Genomic DNA, 11,380 nt, shown 5'->3' with positions numbered 1-11,380 from the left:
AGACTCACATTGAGTGTTTGATGGGAAGGGGAGGCTGGGTTCCAGTACAGACCCACATTGAGCGTATAATGGGAAGGGGAGGCTGGGTTCCAGTAGAGACCCACATTGAGTGTTTGATGGGAAGTGGAGGCTGGGTTCCAGTAGAGACCCACATTGAGTGTTTGATGGGCAGGGGAGGCTGGGTTCCAGTATAATCATCCATTTCCTTTCTGCAGCTAGCAGAGGATGTCCACCAAAAGTGACACTCCTGCCAGGGTCATCAGATTATATTTTAGCTTTCAGTGATGAAGAAGCTGGAGCTGAAAGAATCTGGATAGCAAAGTGAAATTCCACGGGAGAAAGACTTGGGGCTGGGGTTAATGAAGGCAGTTGAATATGTTTGATACAAGTCATAGGAGATATAATCGTTTCCCACCAACTGGGTTCAGTCACAGAGTAGAGGTTTGTGTGAATGGTACTGTGTACTATGCTATAAAAGACATGGCCTCATAGAGCTCAATTATTACCGCTTGCTCTGACAGCTGTAACTGTAGTTTGTAACACTCTCACCTGTTGTGACAAGTTCCCGCTTCAAACCCCACTTCAACACTGCGGCACGACAGTCAAAATGAAAAAGCCAGAGTAGTCTTGAGGGAACATTGTAGTACAGGTGCACTGTTAAACTGAGGTACCATGTCCTGATTCAGATGGACGTAAAAGCTAAATCTCAGGCGCTACAATATTTTCAAGATGTTCTCGTCAATGGTTCTCAATCAATCACCATCAACAAAAGCAGATGATCTGACAGAATCACATTACAGTCTCTTGGAGTTTACTGAACACATACTGGTTGCTGTGCTTCCTGTGTTACAATGATCACTGCGTTGCACAACAACTCGATCATCTGCCGTCCTCGCACTGCCCGCCTCGAATGTGGCTGAGTCTTCCGATCATGCTTTAGGATCAGCAGGCTCTCGGAATCGATCAAGTTAGAGTGTGGCAGCCTTTCATCGTCAATCCTCAGGGACTGAGCCAAGAGAACCACCGAAACATTTCAGAATGATTCAGCATTATGTGAAGAGAAACAAAAGATGTGTAGGGCTTTTGAAGAATTGAAATAAAAATAAACTGGGCGTGGAAATCCCCCACATTGCGCTATTTGACTTGTAACCGGAAGGATTGACAGAGGACAAATGGAAAGAACGGTTGAAGCTGTGCTCTCAGTTAGTCTGGAAATGACAGCAAGTTATTCTAGGTTTAGTTAAAGTCTCAAAATTCCGAAACTTTTAAGCTTTTTTTATTTTAAAACATTATTTTAAAAACTTCTATAAAAATGATGGATTCTAGACTAATTTTAACTGCTGCGTGTATTTGGCTTTTCACGTTGCCCTTCGCTGTAACAGGCAAGTAAAGAATTTTAAAATATGAGTAAAGTCTAACTATTTACATAGACTGAAGTAGTATTATGATATGTTTACTACATCGGTGCAGTAAAAAGGATATCTTTGTTGGCTTTTCCTATAATAATTTCTCCGTTCGTGATTTCCTGATGTATTAATTGTTTCAGTTTCAGTTTATCAGGAAATAAAATTTTGGCTTTGTTTTAGACTTCTATCTAACTAATTAAGGAACGTAGAGATGAAATAAAAATAGTGGAGTGTACAGAGATCTGCATCTTTCATATAACTCAAATCAATCCTTGTGAATTGTTGAATTCATAACATCAATTTGCTATAATCTGATCCATATGTTTCGGTCTGTTTCACGGTCATCATTATGTCTCGCCATGTGCATTGTTAGAGCGCTTGGAAAGGAGGGGAGGTTCGGAGCTGTATCTTTAATTGGGTAACATTTTCAATTTGCCTGGATATAAAACAACTAATTACAGGCTGGTCATTTATGGGGAAAAAAAAGTTTTCTTTGCCATTCCAGAGAACAACCGTTTCCCGTGTGACAGGATCAGCTAGAAATAAAATCACCAGGAGAGAGAGACCTTGAAGGGAAGCAATTGTCCAGTGGTATTATCACTAAATGATTAATCCAACCACCCAGCTAATTCATCCAAGCACCGACCTGGGGTCGAATCTATGGCAGATGGTGGAATTTGAATTCAATTAAAGAAAAATCTGGAATTAAGACTCTCATGATGACCGTGAACCCATTGTCGATTGTCAGAAAACCCCATCTGGTTCACTAATGCTCTTTAGGGAAGGAAACTGCTATCCTTACCTGGCCTGGTCTACATGTGACTCCAGACCCACAGCAGTGTGGTCGACTCTTAACTGCCCTCTAGGCAATTAATGCTGACCCAGTCAATGACATCTACATCACCTTGAATGAATAAACAACATTATGGAGTGCAGAAACAAAAGCAGAAATTGCTGGAAAATCTCAGCGGGTCTGGCAGCATCTACAAACAGAAATCAGAGTTAATGGTGGTCCTTCCTCCGACCTGATGGTCGCTGGGAAAATGTAGGTTGATATGCAGAAAATAGGGTCAGGAGAGGGGATCAGGATTAAACAATAGGTTGGGATAGAGCCCAAAGAGAGAAAATAGCACTTGGATAGACAAAGGAGTTGATAATGATTGGCTGGGAGGGTGAATAATTGTTAATGGAGACTGTTAGTGACCAACAATAGGTAGTGTGTGATGGCAGGCTATGTGATAACAAGGCCTGGTGTGTGGGGTATGGGCCTAAGGACATCGGAGAGTTTAGGCCCAAAAGGTATTGAACTCGATATTGAGTCCAGAGGGCTGCAGGGTCCCCAAGAAGAAAATAAGATGCTGTTATTCCTGCTTGCGTTGTGCTACACTGGAAAACTGCCTCAAGCCAGAGACAGAGATGTTGGTCAGGGAACACGGTGGTGCATGAAAGTGGCAGGCAAAAGGAAGCTCAGGGCCTTTTTTGTGAGCAGAATGTAGATGTTCTATGAAGCGGTCATCGTTTCCCCAATGTAGAGGAGACCACATTGTGAGCAGTGAATGCAGTAAACTAGATTCTGGGAAGTGCAGGTGAAGTGTTGCTTCACCTGGAAGGTATGTTTGGGCCCTTGGATACTACAGAGGGAGGAGGTAAATGGGCAGGTGTTATCGTTTGTCGCGAACCGAGCATAGGTGTTCTACAAAGCGGACTCCGATCCTCCGCTTGGTCTCCCCGATGTAGAGGAGGCCGCATCGGGAACAGCGGATACAGTATACCACATTAGCGGATGTGCAGGTGAACATCTGTTTAATGTGGAAGGTTTTTCTGGGGCCTAGGATGGGGGTGAGGGGGGAGGTGTAGGGGCAGGTGTAGCACTTCCTGCAGTTGCAGGGAAAAGTGCCGGGGTGGTGGGGCTGGTGGGGAGTGTGGAGCGGACAAGGGAGTCACGGAGAGAGTGGTCCCTCTGGAAGGCAGATAAGGGTGGGGTCAGATTGCAGGTGGCGGAAGTGGTGGAGAATGATGCGTTGAATCCGAAGGTTAATGGGGTGATACGTGAGGACAAGGGGAATTCTGTCTTTGTTTTTATTGCAAGGAGGGGGTGTGAGGGGTGAGGGGTGAGGTGTGGGAAACGCGAGAGACGCGGACGAGGGCGTTTTCGACCACTGAGGGGAGGAAGTTGCGATCCTTGAAATACGAGGACATCTGGGATGTTCGGGAGTGGAACGCCTCATCCTGGGAGCAGATGCAGCGGAGGCGGAGGAATTGGGAATAGGGGATGGCATTCTTGCAGGAACGTGGGTGAGAGGAGGTGTAGTCCAGGTAGCTGTGGGAGTTGGTGGGCTTGATATAGATATCAGTTTCCAGGTGGTCACCAGAGATGGAGACAGAGAGGTCCAGGAAGGAGAGGGAGGAATCAGATGGTCCAGGTGAACTTGAGGTTGGGGTAGAAGGTGTTAGTAACGTTGATGAACTGTTCGAGCTCATCATGGGAGCATGAGGCGGTGCCAATACAGTCATCGATATAACGGAGGAAGAGGTGGGGGATGGGGACAGTGTAGCTGTGGAAGAGGGATTGTTCCACGTATCCTACAAAGAGGCAGGCATAGCTTGGGCCCATGCAGGTACCCATGGCCACCCCTTTTGTCTGTAGGAAGTGGGAGGAGATGAAGGAGAAGTTGTTAAAGGTGAGGACGAGTTCGGTTAGACGGGATAAGGGTGTTGGAGGAGGGGGGACTGGTTGGGCATGCCGGACAGGAAGAAGCGGAGGGCCTTTAGGCCATCTGCATGGGGAATGCAGGTGTATAGGGACTGGACGTACATGGTGAAGATGAGGTGTTGGGGACCAGGGAATTGGAAGTTTTGGATGAGATGGAGGGTGTGGGTGGTGTCATAGACGTAGGGGAGTTCCTGGACCAGGGGGAGAAAATACAGTTGAGATAAGTGGAGATAAGTTCGGTGGGGCAGGAGCAGGCGGAGACAATGGGTCAACCAGGGCAGTCGGGTTTTTGGATTTTGGGAAGGAGATAGAAACGGGCGGTGCGGGGTTGGGAACGATGAGGTTGGAGGCCGTGGGTGGGAGGTCACCTGAGGTGATGAGGTTGTGGATGGTTTGGGAGATGATGTTTTGGTGGTCAGGGGTGGGGTCATGATCAAAGGGGCGGTAGGAGGAGGTGTCGGAGAGCTGGCGCCTGGCCTCGGCGATGTAAAGGTCAGTGCGCCATACCACAACTGCGCCTCCCTGGTCTGTGGGATAAGAGAGGAGAGGGAAATATGTGTCTGGTGGTGGCATCTCACTGGAGGTGGCAGAATGACATCTGATGAAATGGGCAGGGACTCAACCTGGGGAGAAAAGACTGGGTCAAGGTAGGAAGAGATGAGTTGCGTGGGGCAGGAGCAGGCTGAGTCAATGGTGCTGCTGGGATAGTCCTGTTTGTGGATTTTTGGAAGGAGGTAGAAGTGAGCTGTGAGTACTGGGCACAGTTTTTGTCATAACAGTTGACACTTTGAGAAACACGAGATGGCATTCAAGAGTGATCAGAGGGGATTTACAGGGAGTTGCCAAGGCTGGAGAATTGTAAATATGAAGAGATATTCAATAGGTTTTCTTTGGAGCAGAGAGGCTGACAGGAAATGTAACTGAGGTGTCCAACATTATGAGGGGCCACTTAACAGAAGTCAGTCAAATGCAGTTCGATACAGATAACCGTGAGGTGTTGCACTTTGGAAAGTCAAACCAATGTAGGACTTAAACAGTAAATGGTAAGATCCTGAGGAGTGATGTGGAACAGAGGGATGCAGGTGTACAAATACATGTTTGTTGAAAGCAGCATCACAGGTGGACAGGCTGGTGAAGAAGGTATTTAGCATGTTGGCCTTCATCGGTTGAGTAGTGGAGTTGGGACGTTATGTTACAGTTGTATAAGGCATTGTTGAGGCTGCACTTGGAGTTTTGTGTATAGTTCTGGTCACCCTGTTATAGGAAAGACAGAATTAAACTAGAAAGTGGGCAAAGAAGATTTACAAGGATGTTGCCAGGATTAGTAGGACTGAGTTATAGGGAAAGGTTTTCTTTTCCTTTATTTATTCACAGGATAAGGGATGTCACTGGCCAGGCAGTATTTATTGCCCATCCCTAATTGCCCAGAGGGCAGTTGACACATTGCTGTGGGTCTGGAGTCACGTGTAGGCCAGACCAGGTAAGGATGGCAGCTTCCTTCCCTGAAGGACATTGGTGAACAAGATGGATTTTTTCAACAATTAACAATGGATTCATGGTCATCATTACACTCTTAATTCCAGATATTTATTGTATTCAAATTCCACCATCTGCCATGGCAGGATTCGAACCCAGGTCCCTCGAACATTATCTGGGTCTCTGTATTAACATGCCAGCGGTAATACCACTAGGCCATTGCCTCCAGGATAGGGTTGGCCAGGAAAACGACTTTATTCCATGGAACGTAGGAGAATGAGGGGTGACCTTACTGAGGTGTATAAAATCATGAGGGACATAGATAGGATGAATGCATATAGTCTTTTTCTCAGGGATGGGGAATTGAAAACTAGAGGGCATAGGTTTAAGGTGAGAGGGGAAAGATTTAAGAAGGACCTGAGGGTCAACTTCTTCATGTAGTGGGTGGTGCATATATGGAATGGGCTGCCACAGAAAGTGGTTGAGGCAGGTACAATAGCACTATTTAGATAGGTACATTGATGGGAAGGGTTAGCTGAGTGGGCACCATGGTCAGCATGGATCAGTTTGGGCCAAAGGGCCTGTTTCCATGCTGTATTACTCTATGACTCTATGTCTCTATAGTGACTCAAATGGGTCGTACGTTTCTCTATTTACTTTACTTTATTTTCTTGGCAGCCACTGAAACTGAATTTGAAGTTACAATCGATGTAAACCCTGCAGCCGTGGAATTTGGAGGCTCCATCGAGATGAACTGCAGCACAACATGTCCTGATCCAACAGTAATTGTGGAATATAAATCCGGGATAAATTCTAACAGAACAAAGGGCAGTACTTGGTACTATGATTATTTCTCGCTTGTCCAGGAGTGGGATTTTACACTCGTGTGTTCTGTGATTTGTAGATCAAAGAAACCTAAGCCGGAGGAGAAGAAAATGCTTGTCACAGTTTACAGTAAGTAAAAACTCTCATTTGAATATTTGTATGGAACACATGAGGTCGGGTGAAAGGTGGTGTGGAACAGTTTAAACTGCGAGAAGTTTCCCTGATGCCGCAGCTGCGTTGGTGTGAAATAGGTTTATACTAAGCACTCCTACACTTCACAATCAGGTGGTCTTTATATTCCTTCGTAGGTTGAGGGCATTACTGGCCCAACCATTATTTGTTGCCCTTGCCTAATTGCCCTTGAACTGAGTCCCTTGAGAGGCCACCTCAGAGGTAAAATAAGAGTGAACCACAAAGCTGTGGTCTGGGGTTACGTGTGCGCTGGATCAGGTAAAATGGCAGAGTTTCTTCCCTAAAGGACATCCGTGAGTGAAGCAGATGGTTTGTGAGACAATCAATGGAAGGTTCATGACATTCTTACTGTGACAAATTTTATTTCTTATAAAAAGTAACCTGCAGAGACATGTGGGAGTGCACTCTACATCCTTTCAGCTCTGTGCAAGTTGTGTTGTGGTCTTTGAGGGTTTTTTTTTGCCATGAGACCTAGTGAGCTTTCACACCATATCTTACCAAACTCATCTCATTAACCAGTCACTGCACCCACTGGGACTTCTGTCTTGCCACATTCCAGCACCATTTTATTCTGCATGTTCCTGGAACAACTCGCCACTCAGCAGAAAGACTGGAGTTAGCCAGCATTCTTGGTACTGAGGCCATCTTTAAAAAGCCCTTTGTGCACCTTGACAAGCTCTGTAAGTCTGGAGATTTCTTGCCTGGTTCCTGACATTTGCCCTGGCCTTAGCAGACAGGGAGAAATTGGCATGTGCTTTGGAGGCAAGGACCTGGAGGTGCCGCTGGAAGGGGTGGTGCACAGGGAGGTCTTTCTTCACCCCCAGGACCAATAGTGGAGACTATGACACCAACCCATGGCAACTTGGACTGATACTGTCACCCATGTTACAGCAGTTCTCTGCCACCTGCAGGAGTACACAGTAATGTAGTGAGAAGATCGATAACCTTCTCCACTCTGTCAGTGTAAGTGCCTCCGTCGTCTCTCCAAAAGATTTGTGGCAGGGGAGCTCAGTCCCATGTGTTGCACAGCTTGCAGTAGGGTGGGAAGTATTGGACACTCCCAGCCACATTTACAGCAAGTGCCAAGCAGCTTAAACATTGGGTTTCAGGGTTTGAGAGTCGGCTGGAAGCATGTCAGTGTCTCCCCAAGTCTGGGAATTATGTGGAAGGCACGTTTTTAGATGTGGTCACTCCACACCTGAAAGAGGTGCAGTTGGAGAAGGAATGGGTGACCACCAGACAGTAGGAGGGAGACAGGCAAGTAGTTAGATAAGCCCCAGAGTTTGTCTCATCCTAAAACAGCTTTTCTGAGTTGGAAAACATTGAGAGGGACAATTCTTCTGGGGGATGTTGCCCGAGTCCAACTGCACAGAGAGAGAGAAAGAGAGGGAGAACATTAGTGATAGGAGACCCAGTCGTGAGGGATACAGACAGGCATTTCAGCAGCTGCAGATCTGACTCCAGGATGGGTGTGTTATCTCCTTCGGCACTGTCGAGGACGTCACTGAATGACTGCAGGGCAGTTTGGAGGGGAATGGTGAACAGTCAGAGATTATGGTTCTCATGGCAACAGAGGTAGAAAAAGGGATAAGGTGCTGCAACAAGAATTGACGGAGCTGGGTCTCAGATTAAAAAGTCGGACCTCAAAGGATGTGATTTCTGGTGCCATGTGCTCGTAAGCCTATGAAAAGAACATATGACAGCTTTGCTGAGGAGTTAGAACAGGAGGATGGGCTTTAGATTCATGGATCTGGAGAAGGTGGAACCTGTTCAAATCTGACAGATTACACCTGTACCAGAATGAGACCAACATCCTTACAGGGAAGGGGCTGGTTACTTTGTGCAATTGGTAGGGGTTTAAACTAATTTGGCAGCGGGTAGGTTACAGAGTGGAGGTGAAGTAGGGGCTGATACAAACAAGTGTGGAAGAAAATCATTTCAGTGGGAAAGGTAGAGTACATATAGTTAGGGGTTAACGCACAAGGGGACATGACAAGGCTGGATGGCATTTATTTTAATGCAAGGAGTCTTGAGGGTTAGGGCAGATGAGGTGAGGATGCTGATTGACACATGGGGATGTGATATCACTGCAATCACAGAGACATGGTTGAAGGAGCGATAGGACTGACAGCTAGAGGTATAGAATCCCAGGCAAAATACGAAGGGAATAAAAGATGAAGTGGTCCCACAATATTGATCATGGAGTAAAGAGTACTATGAGTATAGTAATAAGGAGGGATGATAACTTACAGGGTTCCTGAAATGAGACCATATGGGTAGAGCTCAAAAGCAAAACAGCAGTAATCATATTGTGTGTGTGTGTACAGAACAGTCCCAAACAGTCAGGGAGAGATAGAAAGGCAGATATGTGCGTGGATTACAGAGAAGTGTAAAAATAAGAGAGTAAGAATAATATGGATTTTAAGTCCCTCATTATTAACTGGGACAGACAAAGTGTGAAAGGTTTATAGGGGGCATACAGGAAAGTTTTCTTTTAAGTCAGCACATTGATATTCCTACAAGAAAAGGGGCAATACTGGATCTATTTTGGGGATTGAGGCCAGGTGAGTTTCGAAGTGTCAGTGGAGGGGCTTGCATTTTGGTGATAGAGACCATATTTCAGTGAGACTTTAGATGGTCATGCAAAAGAACAAAATTAGACCAGTAATAAAGGTTGTAAATTGGGGAAAGTGATAAGGATGATAAGACAGCATCTGACCAAAGTGGACAGACAGGAACAACATTTAGGAAAGTCTCCATCAGAGTAATGGGAGTCATGGAAAAAGGAAATAGAGTGTGTCTGGCAACATGTTCCATATGTGAAGGGGTGGAGGGTAGGGGGGAGGTGGTGGAGGAGACAAATTAATCCTGGGAAACACAAGCACGCAGCTTAACTTGCTGGTCAGCAATCCTCAGCCAAGTGACACACATCTTGCTATAGGGCAAGGCACTATGCCAGTCCCACACTGGCACCATGTGCCATGTGAAAACAGGTGGCACAGCTGTTTGTCTTGGGACTGAGGGTGTGGTTTAAAAGGAGGTATGGTGTCCCAATGATGTGAGTAACATGACAGAGGGCATGATGCATGGCTAATGGCCTGGAAGGTTGGAAATGAGAGCGAGTGAGGGAGCTTGTTGCAAGCGATCGAAAGAATGGTAGGTCATGAGCCTTGGAGGAAGGTGGGTGCAATAACCAAGATAGAGTGAGTGTGAAGTAGGAGAGAGAAGAGTGTGGCACTTACCCTGGAGGAGCAGAGATTGCTATTGATCTTCCTACAGCACTGCTAGCTATTCCTCTGGACCGTGGAGACCGCACTGACCCTGATGTGACTTTATACCAGGCTGCAAGGTCTGTCGCTGTGGTCTACTGTTCTGGCCATTGGAAAAGTACCATATCCTCCACCAGGACATCCAGATCCCTGTTGAAGAACTGGAGAACCATCTTCCCCTTCTCTGAAATGTTCAGAATCCATCCATCACTGAGCAGGGCATCATCAGTTTACCAGTGCTCGTCTGGGTGCGTAGCAAATTCTTAAAGATGGCAAGGATGTGAGGAGATAGTTGCCTCATGGATTCACTAGTTGCATTCCAGTATCTAATACCTGGAAAAATTCCAGCTCTTCAGTTACTCTGAGAAGACCCCTCCCTTCAGGCATTCCTCTTCCCAATACCATGAACTGACCACTGCTGCTTACAGGCTGTTGTTCACTCAGCTACCAGTTCCCTGACAGACAATTTCCTTTCAGCTCACAAAGCTGATCAGGGCTACCACCTTCCCCTTTGCCTGCTCCTGACTAACAGCCTGAAGATAACATCCTTTTCAGCTAAAAACAGCACTGTTCCTGCTTGGAGCTCGCTTCTTGTTATGATCCCAGCTGGTGGTCATACAGGTCAAGTCCAATTCCGATTTGTTCACTGTGGTGGTCAGTCACTAAACATTGTAAAGACCTTATCGTTTACTTTTCTGTATTTTTGACTGTGGGCCAAATTGGCAGAAGAGATCAGTTTTAAAACCAAGGACTGTGGAAGGAATTGCTCAACCTTTTTTTTAAGAAAGTGACCGAAAGTCATTGTGTATCGTGTTTACACAGCTGCTTTAGTCAAGCTCAGCACCGAGGTGAAGGTAGGAGGTAGAGTTAGATTTGGCTGATTGTACAGTTGTGAAATATTATGGATTCTAAAGCTCATCAGCTCAATGCGTACTCTCTGATTCCTCGGCAGCTGAACAAGTGGGTCATCAAAACCTATTCACTCAATTTACTAAAGCAACGATGTTGGGGAAACTCAGTGGGTCTGGCAGCCCTGTGGAGAGAAAACAGAGTTAAATTTTCAAGTCCAGTGATGCTTCTGGATGATACTGTCCTTTCAAAATAATTTATTTCTGCCTCAGTGTCCCTGTGTCGCAGGACACCGTGCATATGGTCCTGTAAAATTTAGAGCCCAAGCTTCCAAATAATAACATATCATGAACCTTCATTATACTCAGTCTCTCACACTCACACACTGTCTTGCTATTTCTCACCCAGCTGCCTGCAACCTATAAATTGTTCTGAGTGAACCTTGAATCAGTTTGATTCACTTATTGAAAACTTCACAATAAGTCTAACCTTAATTGCTAGACAGAACCAAACATAGTGTGCCTGAATATTACAAAGATACAGAGGACTTGTTGACAGCATAAATTGCATGAAACAAGAAGTAATTGATTCCATCACAGTATCCAAAACATATCTTTTGATGTATTAGAAAATATGCCAATTGCCTGATC

Source organism: Rhincodon typus, chromosome 38 (genome assembly GCF_021869965.1).
Source record: "Rhincodon typus isolate 14 chromosome 38, sRhiTyp1.1, whole genome shotgun sequence".
Taxonomy (NCBI): domain Eukaryota; kingdom Metazoa; phylum Chordata; class Chondrichthyes; order Orectolobiformes; family Rhincodontidae; genus Rhincodon; species Rhincodon typus.
The sequence above is the reverse complement of the archived record's forward strand: the minus strand, read 5'-3'. Positions refer to the sequence as shown.